At 39.8% G+C, this 20396-nt stretch overlaps 1 pseudogene; it reads left to right on the forward strand.

Annotated features, from left to right (window-relative positions):
- The first annotated feature begins 135 nt into the window (after positions 1-135).
- Positions 136-1374, forward strand: LOC121018616 (nucleosome assembly protein 1-like 4; annotated as a pseudogene).
- Positions 1375-20396: the final 19022 nt, after the last annotated feature.

The following is a 20396-nucleotide window of genomic DNA, read 5'->3' on the forward strand; positions in this document are numbered from 1 at the left end:
CAGAGCCTGGAACCTGCTTTGGATTCTGTGTCCCCCTCTCTCTTTCTGCCTCTCTCTCTCTCTCTCTCTCTCAAATATAAACATTAAAAAAATAATAAAATAAAAAGAAGTGGAATCTGAAGGAGCGAAATCCAGCGAGGTACCCACATTTGAGCTCTTCGTGTTCTTCGCTTCTGAGAGTTGCCATAACTTTCCATTTGGAGATCGAAGCATTCAGATGGCAGATAACAGGTTTTCAGATGGTGTTCCTTCAGATGGCTTAGAGGCTGCTAAAAATGCAAGTAATACAGAAAAGCTCACCCCCAGGTGATGCAGAACCCCTAAATATTGGAAGCTTTACAGGAATGGTTTGACAATGTCTCCCACACTCCTTCAAGTTACGTGGACACTTTACCTAGAGCAGTGAAAAGAATCAACATGTTGAAGCAGCTGCAGGTGAATGTGCTCACATAGAGGCCAAGTTCTATGAGGAGGTCAATGGCCTGGAGAGAAAATATGCTGACTGTACCAGCCTCTCTTTGGCAAGAGAAGAGAATTCATCATTGGTGATGTTGAGCTGGCAGATGCAGAAGCAGAGTGGTACAAGTGAAAATGAAGAGGACAATAAATTGGCTGAAGACATGAAAAATAAAGTAGTCATAACAAAAAAAAAAAAAAGAAGAAGAAGCAGCAGCAACAGCAGAGGAGCCAAACCCCAAAGGAATTTCAGAGTTTGGATTTACAATCTTTTGAAATGAGATACACTAAGTGAATTAATCCAGGAGTATGATGAACTGATCTTGAAGCACCTGCAGGATATTAAAGTGAAATTTTCAGACCCTGGGCAGCACATGTCTTTTGTATTAGAGTTCCACTTTGAACCCAATGACTATTTACCAATTCAGTCCTGACAAAAAAATTTAGGATGAAATCAGAGCCAGATAAGGCCTGATCTCTTTTCCTTTGAAGGTCCTGAAATAGTTGACTGTGACGGGTGTGTTATTGACTGGCAGAAAGGAAAAAATGTACAGTCAAAGCAATCAAGAAAAAGTAGAAACATAAGGGCCCAGGCACGGTGAGAACAATTGCCAAACAAGTCCTCAACGACTCATTTTTCAACTTTAGCCAGCTGAAAGCATCTGGGAATGGAGAATCACTGGATAAAGACTTGGAATTCATGTTAGCCTCCGACTTTGAAATTGGACACTTCTTTTGTGAGCAGATGGTACCTTAGGCCATGCTCTACTTTGGAGGAGGCCATAGAGGATGACAACAATTTGATGAAGGTGAGGAAGGAGAAGAAGAGGAATTAGAAGGTGAGGAGGAGGAAGAAAATGAGGACGATGTCAAAATTAACCCCAAGGAGCCCAGCCAGCCCTCCTAGTGCAAACAGCAGGAAGAAGTGAGTGTGCCCTGCAGGTGGGGCCTCTGCCAGCAGATCGCACTCAGGACTCACTGCAGCCACAGCACAACTGTATTGTCAGTCCTTACATCTAACTTGTTTTCTTTTCTTTTCTTTTCTTTTTAACTTGTTTTCAAGTGCATGATTTGACGTTAACTTTTCCTTTACCCTTCTTATTTTTGCTTAACCTGTACAATGCATTCAGAAATGCATTTCTGAAATAGAAGGTTTGATTGCAGCAGCCTCTAAGGCCTTGGGTGCAGTTCAGTGGACTTTCCCAGGCCCTGCCCTTGGGATGGCCCTGTAGACCCTGGGGGCAGTGGAAAGTCAGTTGATACCAAGGGCAGATGTCTGGGGATGTGGTTCCAAGGCATCTAGAACCAATTACACCACTTCGCAGTTGGACTGGATTCTTCTTTCACGTGAAGAAACCCACACACCTTGCGTTTCCCACCACTTGGTGTCCTTTGCTCTAATTGTCTCAGTAGAGGAAAGTCCTGTTTTCCTTAGAGCGTTCTTTCTTCGGTTTTGTCTTCCCTGGGGTGGAGTAGGGGGTATGTGCACCCAAGCCCCGAGGCACAAGTGTTTGTGGTTCATCCTCGCATTTATTTATTCTTTCCTGCTCGTGAGGGCTTGGGACTCATGCTGTCACTTGTCTGTACAGTTTCTGAAACCATGTGTGTGATTGGTGACTGGGTGACTTGCCAGGTGGGTGTGGTGGTAGCTCCCACAGGAGGGAGGTCTGAATGGAAGGAACCTCGCTTGGACTGGCCAGGCCAACAGCTGAGGGCAGGAGCTCATTTTATTCTTTCTTTCTTTCTTTCTTTCTTTCTTTCTTTCTTTCTTTCTTCCTTTCTTTCTTTCTTTCTTTCTCTTTAACATTTTTATTTATTTTTGGGAGACAGAGACAGCGTGAGGGGGGAAGGGCAGAGAGAGAGAAAGGGAGACACAAAATCCAAAGCAGGCTCCAAGCTCCAAGCTCCAAGCTGTCAGCACAGAGCCTTACACCAGCTCGAAACCACCAACCCTGAGATCATGACCTGAGCGGAAATCCCACCCACTGAGCCACCCAAGTGCCTCCAGGATCTCCTTTTCATGACCTACAGACCACCAGCTGTGGCAGGGGATTGTGGGCAAGGCCCCAGGGTTTGCCAGGCTCCTGCGGTGAGCAGCCTGGCCTGGGAAGGGCTGCTTTTCCTTCTAGTGTGTGCATCCAGTCTTGCTTTCTCAGTAGCCCCTGTTCCTTGGCCCTCTGATCATCTTGTCTTCAAAGTCTTGGGTTCAGAGTGACCTGGTTTTGGCCAGTGGGTGGGGTTTCCAAGTGTGCGACCACTTGGCAGCCAGAAACTCCACATCAATTCTGTGACCAGGCTTGTAGAGTGCTCAGCCTTACTTATAATACATTTGTAACTGAATATGGTGTTTGCAATTTGTACAGAATAGTTAGAATATTATGTTCAAGTTATGAAACACACAAAGAAGTAATAAAATATCTCTCTAATGATTTCTGAGGAGTAAGAGGAACTGGAATATTTTAAAGCAATTTCTGAGAGTAAATCATTTCACCTGTACATATTTTTAAAAATATATTTAAACAAAGTAACTAGGAACCTTGATTTATTACATAAAGATAGAAACCTATATCCAATAATTTGAGAACACTCATTCATCTCAAGTACACATGAAACATGTATAGAAATTGGTAGGGAACATTTCTAAAACTTGACTACTTTTCAGTCAATAAGGCGTGTCTCAACAAATTTCAAACAATTGGTGTTATATGGAATATTTTCTCTGAACAAAATGCACCTAAATTAGAGGTCAACAACAAAATTTTATTATCTTTGTATCTTAAAGATAGAGAAATTAATTTTCATCCCCAGAGGTTTCAGAATTTGAAAATAAACTTCTAAGTGACTTCTATTTTCCAACAATGTCTCTACAGTATGGAAGTGTATGAACAGCTAGCTCTCTGTGCCATATGGTGTACTGAATTACTGAATAAAATGTACTCATTACTTGGGTTGCAGTGAACAAAAGCATAAAAACTATTGGCCTAGAAAAGCTTGTACACATGTGTATCAGGAGACAGGTTTGAGAAAGTTCATAGAGCATTGTTAGCAACAAAAAAAGCTGAAAACAAACCAAATATTCATTGATGGGTGAATGTATATGGTATATTAACACAATGAGATATTATATAACAGTGAAAATGAATGAATTACAGCTCCATACAGCAATGTGGATGAACATTAAAAACATAAGCCTGAGTTGCAGAAGCAACTTACAGGAAGCATGACAGAGTATGATGCTAATTTTAGGAAATTCTAAAAAGAACTAAATAATACATTGTTTAAGAAAATAGATATAATGTGGATCCTGAGAAACTTACCAGAAACCCATGGGGGAGGGGAAGGAGAAAAAAAAAAGAGGTTAGAGTGGAAGAGAGACAAAGTATAAGAGACTCTTAAAAACTGAGAACAAACTGAGGGTTGATGGGGGGTGGGAGGGAGGGGAGGGTGGGTGATGGGTATTGAGGAGGGCACCTTTTGGGATGAGCACTGGGTGTTGTATGGAAACCAATTTGACAATAAACTTCATATATTGAAAAAAAAAAGAAAGAAAATAGATATACCCGACAAAACTACTAAAATAGATATAGAAATGATAAATTCAACTTAGTGTTTTTTCTCTGGAGAGAGAGGCAGGCAAATAGGATAGGAAAGGAGAGGTGCAAATATGTATAAAGGTATTGATAATGTCTAGTATCCAAGTGAAGTTCCAGGTTCAAGTCTGTCTGTTTTAATTATTGAGTTTTGTTACACACAGATGTTCTTTTTTTTTTTTTTTTGAGCAAATATTACATAATAAAAACTTTTTTTAAGTTTATTTATTTATTTTGAGAGAGACAGAGCATGCAAGTGGGGGAGGGGCAGACAGAGAGGGAGAGGGAGGATCCCAAGCAGGCCCGCACTGCCAGCCCAGAGCTCACACATGACTTGAGCTGAGGACCCAGATGCTTAACCAACTGGGCCACCCAGGCACCCCAATAAAGACATTTTTCAAGAAAAACTGATTTTGTAAACAAGAAGGAATACTATTGAAATTCCGATTTTAGAGAACAAAAATGCTCAGTGACTTTTCATTTTACTTCTAAGAAAATCCCCAGAGCCTAAAGTTTTTGAGAGGATGGGATCCTTGAGCCTTCAGACCTTCCCATTGTACCCCCACCAGGAGATGTCCCTGACTCTGAGTCATTCAGCACCTAGGACATATAAATATGTCCGTCCTCCCCCCCCCACCCCCCACCCCCCCGACAGCACAAGTTGGAATAGTTGTTGTTGTCTGAGACTTCATCTCTCCCACTCCTAAAAGATTGCTTCAAATCTGCATGCCTCTCATTATTTTCAAAGTGTTCTGATGCTTTGGGTGTGAAAAGACTGTTTTAAAGTTCACTGGGTAAGTCTCTCTGTTTTCCTCCAGCCACGAATCCTTTTTTTTTTTTTTAACCTGATTACAGAAACATTACATATTAATTGTTTAAAATGTGATTACAGGGGCACCTGGGTGGCTCAGTCGTTTGCCCGTCCGACTTCAGCTCAGGTCATGATCTCATAGTCCGTGAGTTCGAGCCCTGTGTCAGGCTCTGTACTGACAGCTCAGAGCCTGGAGTCTGTTTCAGATTCTGTGTCTATCCTCTCTCTGCCCCTTCCCCGCTCATGCTCTGTCTCTCAAAAAAAAATGAATAAACATTAAAAAAATTTGTTCTAATAAATAAATAAAATGTGATTACAGAAAAACACAGAGATTAAAATCACTTGTAATCTCATCACCAAATATTATTACAATTGATTTTTTAGTCTATTTGCTTTCTGTCTGATTTCTGAGTATATGAATACCTACTGTTTCTTTATTTTTAAAAATGAGATCAGACTGACTGACACTTTTATATTTTGTTTAACCTTTAAGGAATATGGTTGTTTTTTTTTTAATGTTTATTTATTTATGGGGAGAGCAGAGAGAGAGGGAGAGAAAGAGAATCCTAAGCAGGCTCCATGCTCAGTGTAGAGCCTGATGTGGAGTTTGAGCCTGCAAACCCTGAGATTGTGACCTAAGCCAAAATCAAGAGGCAGACACTTAACTGACTGAGCTGCCCAGGCACTTCTATACTTACTAATACTTTTAAAGCCATGAAATTGAACTAAGTGAGTGAGTATAGATGAAAAAGAAAAGAGGATCAAAGACTGACTTTTAACTAGGGGAAAATTAAAGGTTGGGCAGAAGAGGAACTAATGAGAGAGACTGAGAAAGAGCAGCCAGTGAAGTGAAAGGGAAACCGGGAGAGTATAGTGTATGGGAAGCCAGAGAAAAAGAATATTGCAAGAATACTGAGTCAATTGCTATCGATGGGTCAAGAGAAATGATCGTAGGATTTAGCAACAGAACTCATTGGTGACAATGAACTATTTCCATGAACATTGTAGGCAAAAGCCTGACTGAAGTAGGTCCAAGAAGAAATAAAAGGAAAGAAAGTAGAATCAGAGAAACAGACAAATATTTGAAAGTGTTTGGTTATAAAAGAAAGGTGAAAAACGGAGGAGTAGTTGAAGAAAGTGGTTTTTTTTGTTTGTTATTAAAGCAAGACAACGTGTGTGAGTGCTGATGGGGAAGGTTTATCAGAGAGGAAAAACTGAGGATGCAGTAGAGAAGATGGAGAATTACTGGAGCATCATGGCATGGGTAAGAAGGGATGGGGTCTAGTGCCAAGGCAGAGGAGTTAGCCCCAAATGGAATCATGGACAATTCACCGCTCTCTTCTTGTTACAGGAGAGAAGGCATGTAGATAGGTGGTTATGCTGGGAATTTGTGGACATTCTTTTCTGGCTGTGCTTATTTCTTGGTGAAATAAGAAGAAATGTCATAATCTGAGAGTGAGAGTGGAAAAACATTGGCAGTTTAAGGAGCCAAGAAAAGGTATGAAATAGTTGTCTAGGAGAGTGCAAAAATAAATTCACTAGAGAAATGTAGTATAATTGCCAGGCATCCTCAATGACCTACTTGAAGTTCATAGTCATGAATTTAAAATAAGAGCGTTTGGCATGGTTATGTGTTTTACCCCAGGCGCACTGAATCACCTGGACATAGATACAGAGTAGGCAGAGATATGAGATCAAAACCCAGATTTTGGTCAAATGAACAATAATTTTTCTACAATTTTATAGCTGCATTATTTTTCAAATTATTTCTTTCATGGAAAATAAGAAGAAACATATTTTTAGCCTGGGAGTGCCAATAATGCTACTCTATCTCTGGCCCCTCATCTTGTCTATGTCCATGCAATGACCTCCCTCAGGGCTACGTGTTCCAGGCCCCTTGGAGGGTGATGTATGCCCTGATGGAATGAAGGAAGGCTTGCTCTGACCTTCCCTAAAGTTGTTTAGATAACTAGTAGAGATAACATAGTTTCTTCCCCTCCCTCCCCTCTGGCTCATAGATGGTGCACGAGGTCTGTTAAATGTTAAACTCTTGACTTCACAACAATGAATTCTGCATATCCCCTCACTCTATAAAATCTGTGGATTAAGTTCTGGACTTTGAGGAGAGTAGCTGCCCAGCGCCTGAATCATTGTCTGCCTGGTCCCTGCCATCACAACACCCTCCTCTCAGTAAGTTAACCTAAATAAACTCTGTGTAAATGGTTTGGAGTGGCTTGCTTAGCTTTTCAGTCAGAGAGTGCCTTCCCAGTTTGGAGGATATTTTACCATCCCTTCTCCAGCTTCTAATATCTACCAACACAAAATTTTACCAATATCTGACCAGTATTTGCCTCCTTAATCTAGTCTTTCAGTTTCATGGTCATCAGCTTCATTGTCTACCCAATTCATCCTCACCCCTCAGTTTGATTCCTGAGTCAGTCCTCCAAACTTTTACCAACAGTTTTCAACCATGGCTACACTTTTCCTTTCTTATCACCTCCTTTTTGGCTTTTTGGTTGGTAAATTCTAGGGTACCCTATGGATCACACTTTTCCCTGCTAAATATTGTCCACAGATCCTTTTTCCCTATCCTGGAGGTGAGTAAGGGAGGGGCAGAGAGAGAGAGGGAGACACGGATTGGAAGCAGGCTCCAGGCTCCCAGCTGTCAGCACAGAGCCCGATGTGGAGCACGAACCCATGGACCAGGAGATCATGATCTGAGCCGAAGTCAGATGTTTAACTGACTGAGCCACCCAAACGCCCCATTTATCTGAGTTTTAATTAACAGTTGGGTGACCTTTGGGGCCCTAAAACAGCAAATTCCAGCTCTGATCCCAATCACTATGTTGTATCTGTATTCGTTTTAGGGACATAACAGCCAGTACATGGCATAAACCAGGAAAAAGTCCATCCTTGGAATCCTTAGAGGTTGGAGGAGAATTTTGCTCCCATGCATTTTGTGGCCATTTACCTTTTGTCCAGAGCCACTAAGGAATAGGAGTCTTGGAGGGCCAGACTTCCTGCAGTGATTCTTGAACAGCATCGTTGTCTTCAGTCTAACTCTAAAGTACCTCAGCCATGAAAAAAGAGGCAAGTCTGATAGCTCCTCCCAGTGAATCCCAGAAGGCCACTGTGGAGGGGCTTGGCAGAACAAGCAACTCACAGACGAAGAAGATCCTCAGTAATAGTGAAGTGAAAGTTTGAAAGTTCTCTGGAGAAACCAGGCCCACTTCTTGTGGATGGTTTGGGTTATATACTACTTGAGGGACTCCCGCTTCTGTGGAGATTTTAATTGGTTCTAATTAGCTGTATAGAGGATTCTATTTTTCTTAGAACTTCTCTTGCCTTCTCTCCTTCTTCCGCTGTCTCCATTTTCTAAAAATCTTGTATTGATCTATGTCTTCATGTACGAGTCAGTGTTCTCCAGAGAAACAGAACCAATAGGATACACACACACACACACTTCCTTTATTTTAAGGAATTGGCTTATGTGATTTGGGGGACTGGCTAGTCTGAAATCTGTAGGGCAGACTGGTAGGCTGGAAACTCAGGCAGAAGTTAATGTTCCAATATTGAGTCCAAAATTTGTAGCGCAGGCTGGCGGACTAAAAACTCAAACAGGATTTTATGCTGCATACTTGAGGCAGAATTTTTTTCTCCAGGAAGTCTCAGTTTATGCTCATAAGGCCTTCCACTGATTGGATGAGGCCTATTCACATTACCAAGGGTGATCTCCTTTACTTAGAGCCAACCAATTGTACATGTTAACCACATTTACAAAATCCCCTCACAGGAACACCTACATTAGTGTTTGATTAATGTATTGTAATGTATTGTGATTGATAAAACTATATCTATTATTGCCAAGTATAATGCTAGGCACTTCAGATGAACTATATATATAATTTATTTGTTGAAGTATAATTACCATACAGCATTATGTTAGTTTTAGGTGTACAACATAATGATTTGATAATTCTGTCATTACTCATTGCTCACCACAGTAAGTGTAGTCACCATCTGTCACCAAGCAATGTGGTTACAATATTGTTGACTGTATTCCCTATGCTGTACTTTTCCTCTCTGTGACTTATTTATTTTATAAGTGGGAGTTTGTACCTCTTTATCCCCTTTATCTATTTTACCCATCTCCCCACCCATCTCCCCTCTGTCACCTGCCAGTTTGTTCTATGTATTTTAAGAGTCTGTTTTTTGTTTGTTTGTTTGTTTGTTTGTTTGTTTGCCTCTTTGCTTCTTTGTTCATTTGTTTTGTGAACTATATCATTCAATACTCACAACAACCCCACGAGGTATTATTAATCTTTATTTTACACATGAAAAAAACTGAGGTTTAGAACACTTAGGCAACTTGCTAAAGTCACACAATAAATAAGCCATTGAGTCAGGACTCAAACCTGAGCCTAACTCCTGACAAATCCATGATTTAGGAAATCCTTTCGGTCTTGAATAGATCTCCTGTGTTTGCTCAGTCCCCAAGTCTCTAGTGAAATCATGGAAATTGCATCAAAGCTGAGAGCCACAGGTCTGAGTGGGGCCACTATACTTGCTGTGAGCCTCATTTCTAACCTTCTGTTTCCAAGACTACATGAGTTTCCAGAGAAATTCGCCAGATAAATTGCAACAGCATGGTTAAACAATCTTAGAGAGGCAGGTAGGCAAGCCTAACCACTCACTCTGTCTTCCAAGACAACACACACAGACTGAAGTTCCCACTCTCTGTGTTGGCTTGTCTAACATTGCCCAGATTCATAATCTGGTCGTAATCTGTAGCATAATCTGTAGCATAAACTGCTACAATATCAGGACTTTGCAGATGAACTCTCTTAACTATAACATTTTAATCACTAAGTCTTTCATTTGTCTTTGGAACACTCTTCTTCTCAACTTTCTAATTGTTTCCTCTTTTTATGATTATCAGAAGTCCATTGCTCTTATATTTTCTCCTTCATCGTAATCTCATTCAAAACCCCTCTTCTAAGGAAAAGAATATTTAAGAATATTATTCACTCCAAAGTTATCTTTCCCAGTAGTATTTGTATTTATATTTCAGCAAAATCTTTACCTAAATAGCTAGATTTCTGATCATGGAATATTAGCCAACAGTTGAGGGGCATTTAATAGCTATGGAGCCTTCCAGTTGTGGTCCTTCTGAAAAATCCCTTGTTGTCACTCGTCCACTTTGTGTATGTCTAGCCCTATTCAAGAGAAACTCCTTTTGTGTTTAGGCCCAAACACTTTCCGATACCTATTTCAAGAGATAAACCTGAAAACTGAGAGGATGATGAAACATCAGTGTAAAATTTAGGCTACGTGTATTTCCATCAATACTACAAATAAGAAAGAACAGTGAGTATTTCTCTAGTCCTCACAGTAACTCCTGGAGGTAGGTACAATTATTATTGCCATTTTCTAGAAAAAGAATTTAAAGGTCAAAGAGGTAGTAAGTGATAGAGCCATGTTCAAATGGAGAAACTGCTCACTCCAAAACCCAGGACTTAACAAGTTCAGCTAAACATCCATTCCAAAGAAACAGGATGCAAAAGAATAGAGCATGAAAGCAACATAAATTAGCTCTGGGAAGATTTATCAAAGTCACTTCTTAGGTACATCAATATTCCAGTCCTACATCCCATTTTCTAATACTTAGCTATTTAATTATTTTTTTAAGGCTTTATTTTCTTTAAGTAATCTGTACACCCACCATGGGGCTCAAACTCACAACCCCAAGATCAAGAGTCACACTCCTTACCAACTGAGCCAGCCAAATACTCCTGGTTACCTACTTTAAAATAAGATGATGGGGCGCCTGGGTGGCTCAGTTGGTTAAGCAGCCGACTTCGGCTCAGGTCATGATCTCGTGGTCCGTGAGTTCGAGCCCCACGTCGGGCTCTGTGCTGACAGCTCAGAGCCTGGAGCCTGTTTCGGATTCTGTGTCTCCCTCTCGCTGACCCTCCCCCGTTCATGCTCTGTCTCTCTCTGTCTCAAAAATAAATAAACGTTAAACAAAAATTTAAAATAAGATGTATTTCTGCAGACTTTAGGGGGTGGGAGAAGGAGTTTTAAAAAACAGAACCAGTAGATTCTTAAGGTAATACAAAAAACCCTAATTCTTATATGGGTTTTAAATTTGCAAATTATAAAGTTAGGCAGTAGTATCCTTCCTTTTAACTTGAACTGTCAGGCTTGAAGATTTGTGACAGGCAGTGCTCTACCTTCCCCAAATAATTCGTTTTGATGATTATTTCAGAGTCATCTGGGTAATTCCCTTGCTCCTCAGAGAGCTCAATCCCTCCATTTCTGAGATCTGTAAAATCCAATGTCCTAATCAAGATTTGTGTTAACTCCCAGTGGCTTATGACGTCATGGTGATCTCTGTCTTTGGCTCATATTTTGAGGCTTACTGTTTTTGTTCCTCTTTCATTAATGCCTTCTGCGAACTCAGCCCTTGATGAGTTTTCACAAGAAATTTGCTTCCACCAACTTTTTGTGAATTTTAGTAGACTTCACTGAAGATACGTGGGTGGGGTCATTTAGAGGGGTCAACTCACAGAAAGCTACTACAATGGCTTTGCTCTCCTCTGCCTCCTTTCCCCTCTCTTATCCACCCTAGTTCCTCTCAAAAGAAAAAGAAATTCTTCATCTGGCTTTCTGCATAGCAATTTAGCAAGCTTGCTGCTTGAACATGTCCTTAAGGTCTCACCCTTTACACCAGCATCTTTACCAAATATTTCCTCCAGTAAATACTGTGCTCTTCCCGAGAGGAATACTAGCAGAGAAAGAGAGAGAGAGAGAGAAGTATATAGTCTATCATAGAAAAAAACTTACTTTGCTATGAGGAAAAGGATTTATTTTATGATTCTTTAACAAATGTGTCAAGTAATGGTAACAGCAAAATGTAAAAATCTGTCATCTAGAAAGTCACATTAATTTTACACTCTTGGTGAACAGAAGAGTTGTTCTACGTTGGTTGGTTTTAAAGCAGAGTCATTTTAGAAATGTTATGGGTAAGCCTTGACTTTACCTATGATTTAATGTTTCATTGATCACTTCCATAATTAAACAACCAAAGAAAGTACACACAGTAAAATAAAGGCAAACATTCCAGTTTAGTAGAGAAGTTAAAACTACACGTACTTGTGCTCATACTGATGTTGATCAGAACCTGTTATTCCAATGTAAACACTGCAACTACACTGGCTGTGTGAGACTTGAAGTTGGGCAAAGTTCAAAGGCTCTCAATTGCATGTCCTCAAAAACCAAAGATAAGGCTGTAACCATTGAGCCAAGACAGGAAGCCAAATGTTGTGGGTCACTGCAAATAACAAACTAGCAATGGCTTCAGGATTTCTACATAGCAGGGGGATGGGACAGACAGCTTCCTAGGTGGGAAAGTAGGGTGAGGGAACAGATCTTAGAGCTGCATTTACATAGCACTTTAGAGAAACTGAGAAAATACTAATTGTCTATATCAATTACTGTGGTGCTAATGAAGATTGTGTGGACACTAAAGCTCTTCTCCCTCTTTGATGCTACCCTTGCTCTGGCACCCAAGATGGTCTAGTTTGTTGCTTTCAAACTTGAAGGCATCTCAAAATTGCTTCAGTCCCTTAAGGTCCTTAAAATATACAATTCACTACTACTGAGTCTCAGCTATTCTTGAAAAGGCATTTCACAATGAGCTGGTCTTTGCCTCAACAAAAGGTTGGCAGCAGGTATTAAAGCATTAAAGAGAGGGGCAAAAATTAGGAGACAGTGGGGCCAGGAAATATAATCAATTCCATGCTAAAGACAGTGTGCCCATCTGTGTGCTATAGAAGATCGAAATACAAAGGACAGTTGTGGCACACATAGAGGTTGTCTCCTGTTTTAGGGCCAAACTCACAAGTGTACATGAACATGACTTGTACAATGTTTATAAAGTCTTGTTCTTACTTCCTGGTTTTAAGGTAACAGCACTGTGAATTGTAGAGTCATTTGCTGACACCTACTGAGTCTATTATGAATCACCTTCTCTTCCTGAGGCATTCACCCCATCCCCTGAAACACACACACACACACACACACACACACACACACACACTCAAACTGACCTGCTCTGCCCCTCTGTTATTGGAAATAAAGCAATTGTGACAAGCTTCTCCCAGGCTTTCACCTATATCCTCTATCTCACAGTTTTGGGGACAGTAGCCAGTAGTTGCACTTTTCTTCAGGTACATTTGGACGTAGAGGAGTTGGTCATTTGTTCATTTCCCTATTTGCCTTTTGCTTCTTGAAATACAATTTTATGTTCTGGCAGCTTTCTGATCGCACTCCTCCTTCTGGTGCGCAGAGACACTGCAAGCAATACCAAATTACCCATAATCAACTATCAACTTATATTTGTCAACAAATATTTCACATAAAATTGAAAGGTTAACAACAACCCAGGGGGGAAAGAGTTAATGTTCTTGTTACATCACTTGTGAATCAATAGAAGATACTAAGAAGCCAATAAAGAAATTGACTTGGGGCACCTGGGTGGCTTAGTGGGTTAAGTGTCTGACTTCAGCTCGGGTCATGATCTCACAGTTCATGGGTTCGAGTCCCACATCGGGCTCTGCACTGACAGCTAGAGCTTGGAGCCTTCTTCGGATTCTGTGCCTCCCTCTCTCTCTGCCCCTCCCCACTCCTGCTCTGACTCTCTCTGTCTCTCAAAAATAAATAAATGTTAAAAAAAAATTGACAAAGATTGCAAACAAGTAGTTCACAAAGGTTGTTTAGACAGTATTTGCGAAGGCCAGGATTTTAACCTGTGTCTATTCAATTGCACAGAAAGAGGAATATTTGAAAAAGATGTCGATTAGGAATTAGAACATTTAAGATATGTGGTCAGAATACATTCACTGACTTTTTATTGGTATTTTAAATTTTATTTAATATAATTGTCTAATAGTGGAGGAGAAAAAAGAGCAAGAATTCAGTCCTGGTTGAAGTCCTATTTGAAGAGGTGTTTATGGAAGCTGGAGAAGACCCCCAGGAGGCAGCATCAGAAGTAAAGTCCAGAGAGAAATTGAATTTTTTTTCTGAGATCCTCTAAGCATAACTTTGTAACATGAGTGTAAGAAAAGTGTAGCTATTATATAGGACAATTCCATACACACCAATGTTTCTGTTTTTATAATTATTTTACAGTGTCTCAAAGATTGGTTTAATTACATAGCAGATTATATTTTTAAAAGATAACTACAACAATATGGCCCATTCTGCATGTGCTTCTAGAATCAAGCCACTCCCCCATTAGGAGGCAAAATCCATGCCTCTTTTCCTTTTGGGTGGGCCTTTGTGACTACCTTGACTCCGCGGAGTACTATAAAAACCACACCTTGTTTTCTTGGAGCACTGTCCTGGAACTTAGCCATTATTCTGTGCAGAATCTGGAGAAGTCACAGAGAGCCCATGGAGAGGAACCAAGCTCCTAGCCAATACCAAGCTCCAACTTACCAGCCATGTGAATGAACCACCTCGAATGAATCTTTCCAGACCCAATTGAGCTACTTTTGCTGTTGCCAAATGGAGCAGAAATAAGCCTTCCCAACAATTTTGCCCAAATTGCAGATTCATGAGCAAAACAAATGAGTGCTACTATTTTAAGTCTTTATGTTTTGAGGTAGATTATTATATGCCAATTTATAAATGGAATGATTAGAATAAATGATCAGATTTTATAGTGTCTATATATGAATTCATATGAATTATGGATTATAATATCATATTTATTTCATTTACTCAATTAATTTCATACCAAGCTCTGTTCTTCATACTCTATCCTCAACATGTCCCTTTTCTGCCTTCATGAAATGCTTGTAGTAGGAAAGGCAGACAGACTATAAGCAAATAAATTTATAACTGCTAGGAGGTAATAATTGCTATGGTGAAAAAGCAGAATATGGGGAATAAAGAATGATGGAGTGTTCTAATTTAAATGGAGTGGTTAGGAAATGCCTTTATGTAAAAAAAAAAAAAAAAGACAATTGAATAGAAAGCTGAAAGTAATGCAGCACACCAAATGAACATCTAGGGGATGCACAATCAAGGCAGAGGGAATAGTTAGTGCCAAGACTCTAAGATAGGAGTGGCTTAGAGGCTGGCAAATTGGAGTAGAATAAGAAAGGGATGGAAGGACTTGAGATGAAGTCAAAGAAACGTGGGGGGGGGCAGACCATATAGGGCTGCATAGGCTGTAATGAACACTTTGGCCATTGAAAGAGTTTGAGGACAAAAGTGACATATTCCTTTTTTTTCTCTTCTCTTCTCTTCTCTTCTCTTCTCTCTCTTTAATCACAACAAGTGTACCCTTTAATCCCCATCTCCTATTTCTCCCACCCATCTCCCCTCTGGTAGCCATCAGTTTGTTCTCTACAGTTAAGAGTCGGTTTCTTGGTTTGTCTCTCTTTTTTTTCCATTTATTTGTTTGTTTTGTTTCTTAAATTCCACATGATTGAGATCATATGGTATCTGTCTTTCTCTGACTGATTTATTTCACCTAGCCTTATACTCTCTAACTCTACCCATCTTCTTGCAAATGGCAAGATTCCATTCTTTTTTTATGGCTGAATAATATTCCATTGTGCATTGTGTATATATACCACCTCTTCTTTATCCACTCATCTATAGACAGACACTTGGGTTGCTTCCATAATTTGGCTATTGTAAATAATGCTGCAATAAACACAGGGTGCATGTATCCCTTCAAATTAGTGTTTTTGCATTTTTTGGGTAAACACCCAGTAGTGGGATTCCTGGATCACAGAGTAGTTCTATTTCTAATTTTTTGAGGAACCTCCATACTGTTTTCCATAGTGGCTGCACCAATTTGCATTACCACCAACAGTGCACAAGCGTTCTTTTTTCTCCACATCCTCACCAACACTTGTTGTTTCTTGTGTTTTTGATTTAGCCATTCTGACAGGTGTGAGGTGATATCTCATTGTAGTTTCGATTTGTATTCCCTTGATGATGAGTGATGTTGAGCATCTTTTCATGTGTCTGTTGCCGACATATTCTGACATGTGTATATATATGTGTATATATATACATATATACACATAATTTTTAAGTTTATTTTGAGAGAGAAAGCATGCACACTAGTAAGAGCAGGGGAGGGGCAGAGAGAGGGAGAGAGTGAATTCCAAGCAAGTTCTGTGCTATCAGCATGGAGTCTGAAGTGGGGCTCAATCTCATGAACTGTGAGATCATGACCTAAGCCCAAACCAAGAGCTGGATGCTTAATCAATTAAGCCACCCAGATGCACCCTGACTTACATTTTTTTTAAAAAGCAGTCTGGAGAATAGATTGTAGGAGTAACAAGTTCAAAGCAGAGAGACCTATTAAGAGGTTAATGCAATATTCTAGGTAATAGATAATGGCAGCTTGGACCAGGACATGAGAAGTAATACATATATTTAAAGTACAGCCATGTACTTTATGGATGTGGAACTTGATTAAGAGTGGCATCAAATATGACTCTAAAGTTTTTGGTGTTATTTGCTCTATAAGAAGTTCATCTTATGTGCTTGTCTTGTTTCCTCCATTAGAGCTCCTAGAGTAGTTATATGTATTCATAAACTCATCTAATGGCTATGATGTGCCCTTCAAGTGCCCTTCAAGACACTGTGCCTTTAAGCACAGACTCTCCAAGATGCTGACCGCACACAGAAATATAGGAATGACTCAGAGCATTATGACCATCACTTTGAAGTTGTCTGTAATAGATATAATTACACCTTTTTTTTTGTTTGTTTGTTTGCAATCTTTCCTTGAAGAAGTTGGCCTGGAAGACAGGAAGAATCCAGAAATTGGCTTTACTGTCATGTGCGATGGGGAGAATCAGCCACAATAATTTATAATGTTTCTCCCAAAGTACTTGGTCAGCTTTCACTGGGTCCACCTTATATATGCCCAAAGTAACTGAAGAGGGAAACAAATATTACTAGTGTCATTTTATAAGTGGAATCTCAAAAGGATTTATGGAATTAGTCATTAAACATATATTATTAGACGTGAAGAACAAGCAAAATAAGACCATCACTTTTGATGATCCCAGGAATGATGTAGACACATACTTTTAATTCCCAGGTAACTTTCTTACCACCTAACACACTCCTAGCCAGCTGCTTCTTTGCCTTTATTTCATACCCCCTCAATCTTGTAGCAATAAGAGATTTTTTTTAGGCAAGCAGGACAGATGATAACTGCCCTTAAAGTAGCTCTTCTAAAGTTTAGCAATTCTTAGACATTTCTAACTTTTTCTTAATAACATGTAATAAACCTAGTCTTCAAGAAACCATCTAAATATTACTGAGTCATTTAAATATTTTGACTCTCAGGGCACCTGGGTGGCTCAGTGAGTTAAGTATCTGACTTTGGCTCAGGTCATGATCTCGCGGTTTGTGAGTTCAAGCCCGGCTTTGAACTCAGGCTCTATGCTGACAGCTCACAGCCTGGAGCCTGCTTTGGATTCTGTGTCTCCCTCTCTCTCTCTCTGTCCCCCCCTGCTTTCACTCTGTCTCTCTCTCTCAAAAATAATAAACATTTAAAAATGTTAAAGATGAGTATTTTCATTAAAAAAACCAAAATAAATATTTTGACTTTCATTTTTTTTTTTTTTTTTGACTTTCATATGTTAACTAACCATCTAATAAAGTGATCCTGGACTTCCCAGATTTCTCCTGGGACTGCCTTCTTCAGGCTTCAAGAGTTTCCCTCCTAATTCTAAAACTATGGGTTTCATCTGGTGAACAAGAATATGTCTCTTAGTTAATACTGACCAGAGTTTTGTACCTCTTTTTCTGGAATTTTGTGAAGCTCCAGGTTCAGAAGACAATAAGCACTTTATGGGCTGTAGTTTCACCTTTCTTTCTTTCTTTTTAATTTAACTTGTTTAATTTTTTATTTTTTAAAATTTACATCCAAATTAGTTAGCATATAGTGCAACAATGATTTTAGGATTAGATTCCTTAGTGCCCCTTACCCATTTAGCCCATCCCCCCTCCCACAACCCCTCCAGTAACCCTCCGTTTGTTCTCCATATTTATGAGTCTCTTCTGTTTTGTCCCCCTCCCTGTTTTTATATTATTTTTGTTTCCCTTCCCTTATGTTCATCTGTTTTGTATCTTAAAGTTCTCATATGAGTGAGTCATATGATATCTGTCTTTCTCTGAGTGACTAATTCCGCTTAGCATAATACCCTCCAGTTCCACACACATAGTTGCAAATGGCAAGATTTCATTCCTTTTGATTGCTGAGTAATACTCCATTGTATATATATATACCACATCTTCTTTATCCATTCATCCATCGATGGACATTTAGGCTCTTTCCATACTTTGGCTATTGTTGATAGTACTGCTATAAACATGGGGTGCATGTGTCCCTTCAAAACAGCACACCTGTATCCCGTAGATAAATGCCTTTTCGTGCAATTGCTGGGTCATAGGGTAGTTCTATTTTTAGTTTTTTGAGGAACCTCCATACTGTTTTCCAGAGTGGCTGCACCAGCTTGCATTTCCATCACCTTTATTTCTAAACAGAATTAATTATAGTTAGTCTAAGCCAAAGAATGTTTACATCTTAGTCATATAAAAAACCATTATGGAATATGTTCCAAAGTCAAATATACAGGCTTATGAATATTTAGAGCCCCTCTTTTAGCACAATTTTTTAAAGTTTATTTATTTATTTTGAGAGAGAGTGAGCATGCAAATGGGGGAAGGGCAGAGAAAGAGGAAGAGAGAGAATCCCAAGGAGGCTCTGTACCGTCAGTGCAAAGACTGACACAGGGCTCAATCCTGCAAACTGTGAGGTCATAACCTGAGCCGAAATCAAGAGTCGGGCACTTAACTGACTGAGCCACCCAGGTGCCCCTTTTAGCATGGTTTTAAGGCAGGCTCACATCCGAAAATTACTGATGATAGCCACCTGTGTTCTGCTATGATTGGCTGTGGCATCCATTTCTTCATTTGTAAAATGAGGGTAATAATACTATCTACTAGAGTGGTTTTGAGATTAAATGAGATACTGTAATAAACGCTCAGCATAGACTGTGGCACATTGTAGGTTCTCAATAGATGCTTGCTATTTCTATGATATAGAAACCCTACAGCCCCCTCTTTTATCCCCACTCACTAATCCTCCAGTCAAGTCTGAGTCACTGAGATGATTCCAGCAAAGCACTCCAACAGGAGGGGCTCAGACATTTCAAATCCTGTGATCTTTGGTGGATATGAAGTTTCCTGAAGTATTCCTCCCTTTGACCCAGCAAGAGGGGCCCTTACCTGGGCTCTTGCCCTGGCCCTGGCCTTTATAATACCCTGCAGATCACAAAACGCATAGAAAAGTAAACTTACTAAAACTGCATAGCTATGGCTGCCTCTCTCTCTCGTAAGATTTAACATTCTGCTCTGACCAGAAACCCTAAGCTTCTGTCTTGGTAATCAACACCTTCCAGGCCCCAGGGAAACACTATTCCACTTTTCTTGTGCTATGTCCTTGAAACAAAAGGCAATTGTATCTGAATGTCATGGAAGTTTTGGGTTTGTGCTGCTGTTGACATTTGAAATAGACACTCTTTGGAGTGCAGGAGGATTTGAGTAATGGAAACTTTTTTAGGAAAGAGAAAGAAAACAAATTAACTTGTCAAATCCCTTCTTTGTGGTAATGTGAACCCCACCCCCAAATTCTGGTATAACAAAGTTTCATGTCTGAGTAGAGCCCCAATTCCATTTTCTTGTGTACCTTCATGTTCCAGTTCCTGGTTCCAGAGGTATTCGTCATGTTAAAACAGTAGATCTGATTTAAACAAGACATGAGATGCTAGTGAGTAAAGAGATGCTAGAAGAGTAAAGTGAAGGACTAGAAGGTGCTTAAAATTTTTTTTTAAATGTTTTCATTTATTTTTTTGAAGGAGAGAGAGAGACAGAGCATGAGCGGGGGAGGAGCAGAGAGAGAGGGAGACATACAATTTGAAGTAGGCTCCAGGCTCTAAGCTGTCAGCACAGAGCCCGATGTGGGGCTCAAACTCACGATTTGTGAGATCATGACCTGAGCCACCCAGGCGCCCCAAGAATAGAAGGTGTTTAAATAAAGACCAAATCAGAGTCTTTGGATGAAAAATGAATTTTGAATTTGTGCTATTTATTTGATATATAGTATTACTTGCTTTTGGTAGTAATATAGGTATTCAAAACTCAAACACATCTTTTTTTTTTTCAATATATGAAGTTTATTGTCAAATTGGTTTCCATACAACACCCAGTGCTCATCCCAAAAGGTGCCCTCCTCAATACCCACCCCCCCCCCATCAACCCTCAGTTTGTTCAGTTTTTAAGAGTCTCTTATGCGTTGGCTCTCTCCCACTCTAATCTCTTTTTTTTTTCCTTCCCCTCCCCCATGGGTTTCTGTTGTTTCTCAGGATCCACCTAAGAGTGAAAACATATGGTATCTGTCTTTCTCTGTATGGCTTATTTCACTTAGCATCACA

This window comes from Herpailurus yagouaroundi, unplaced genomic scaffold (genome assembly GCF_014898765.1).
Source record: "Herpailurus yagouaroundi ecotype Mexico unplaced genomic scaffold, PumYag 77, whole genome shotgun sequence".
Taxonomy (NCBI): domain Eukaryota; kingdom Metazoa; phylum Chordata; class Mammalia; order Carnivora; family Felidae; genus Herpailurus; species Herpailurus yagouaroundi.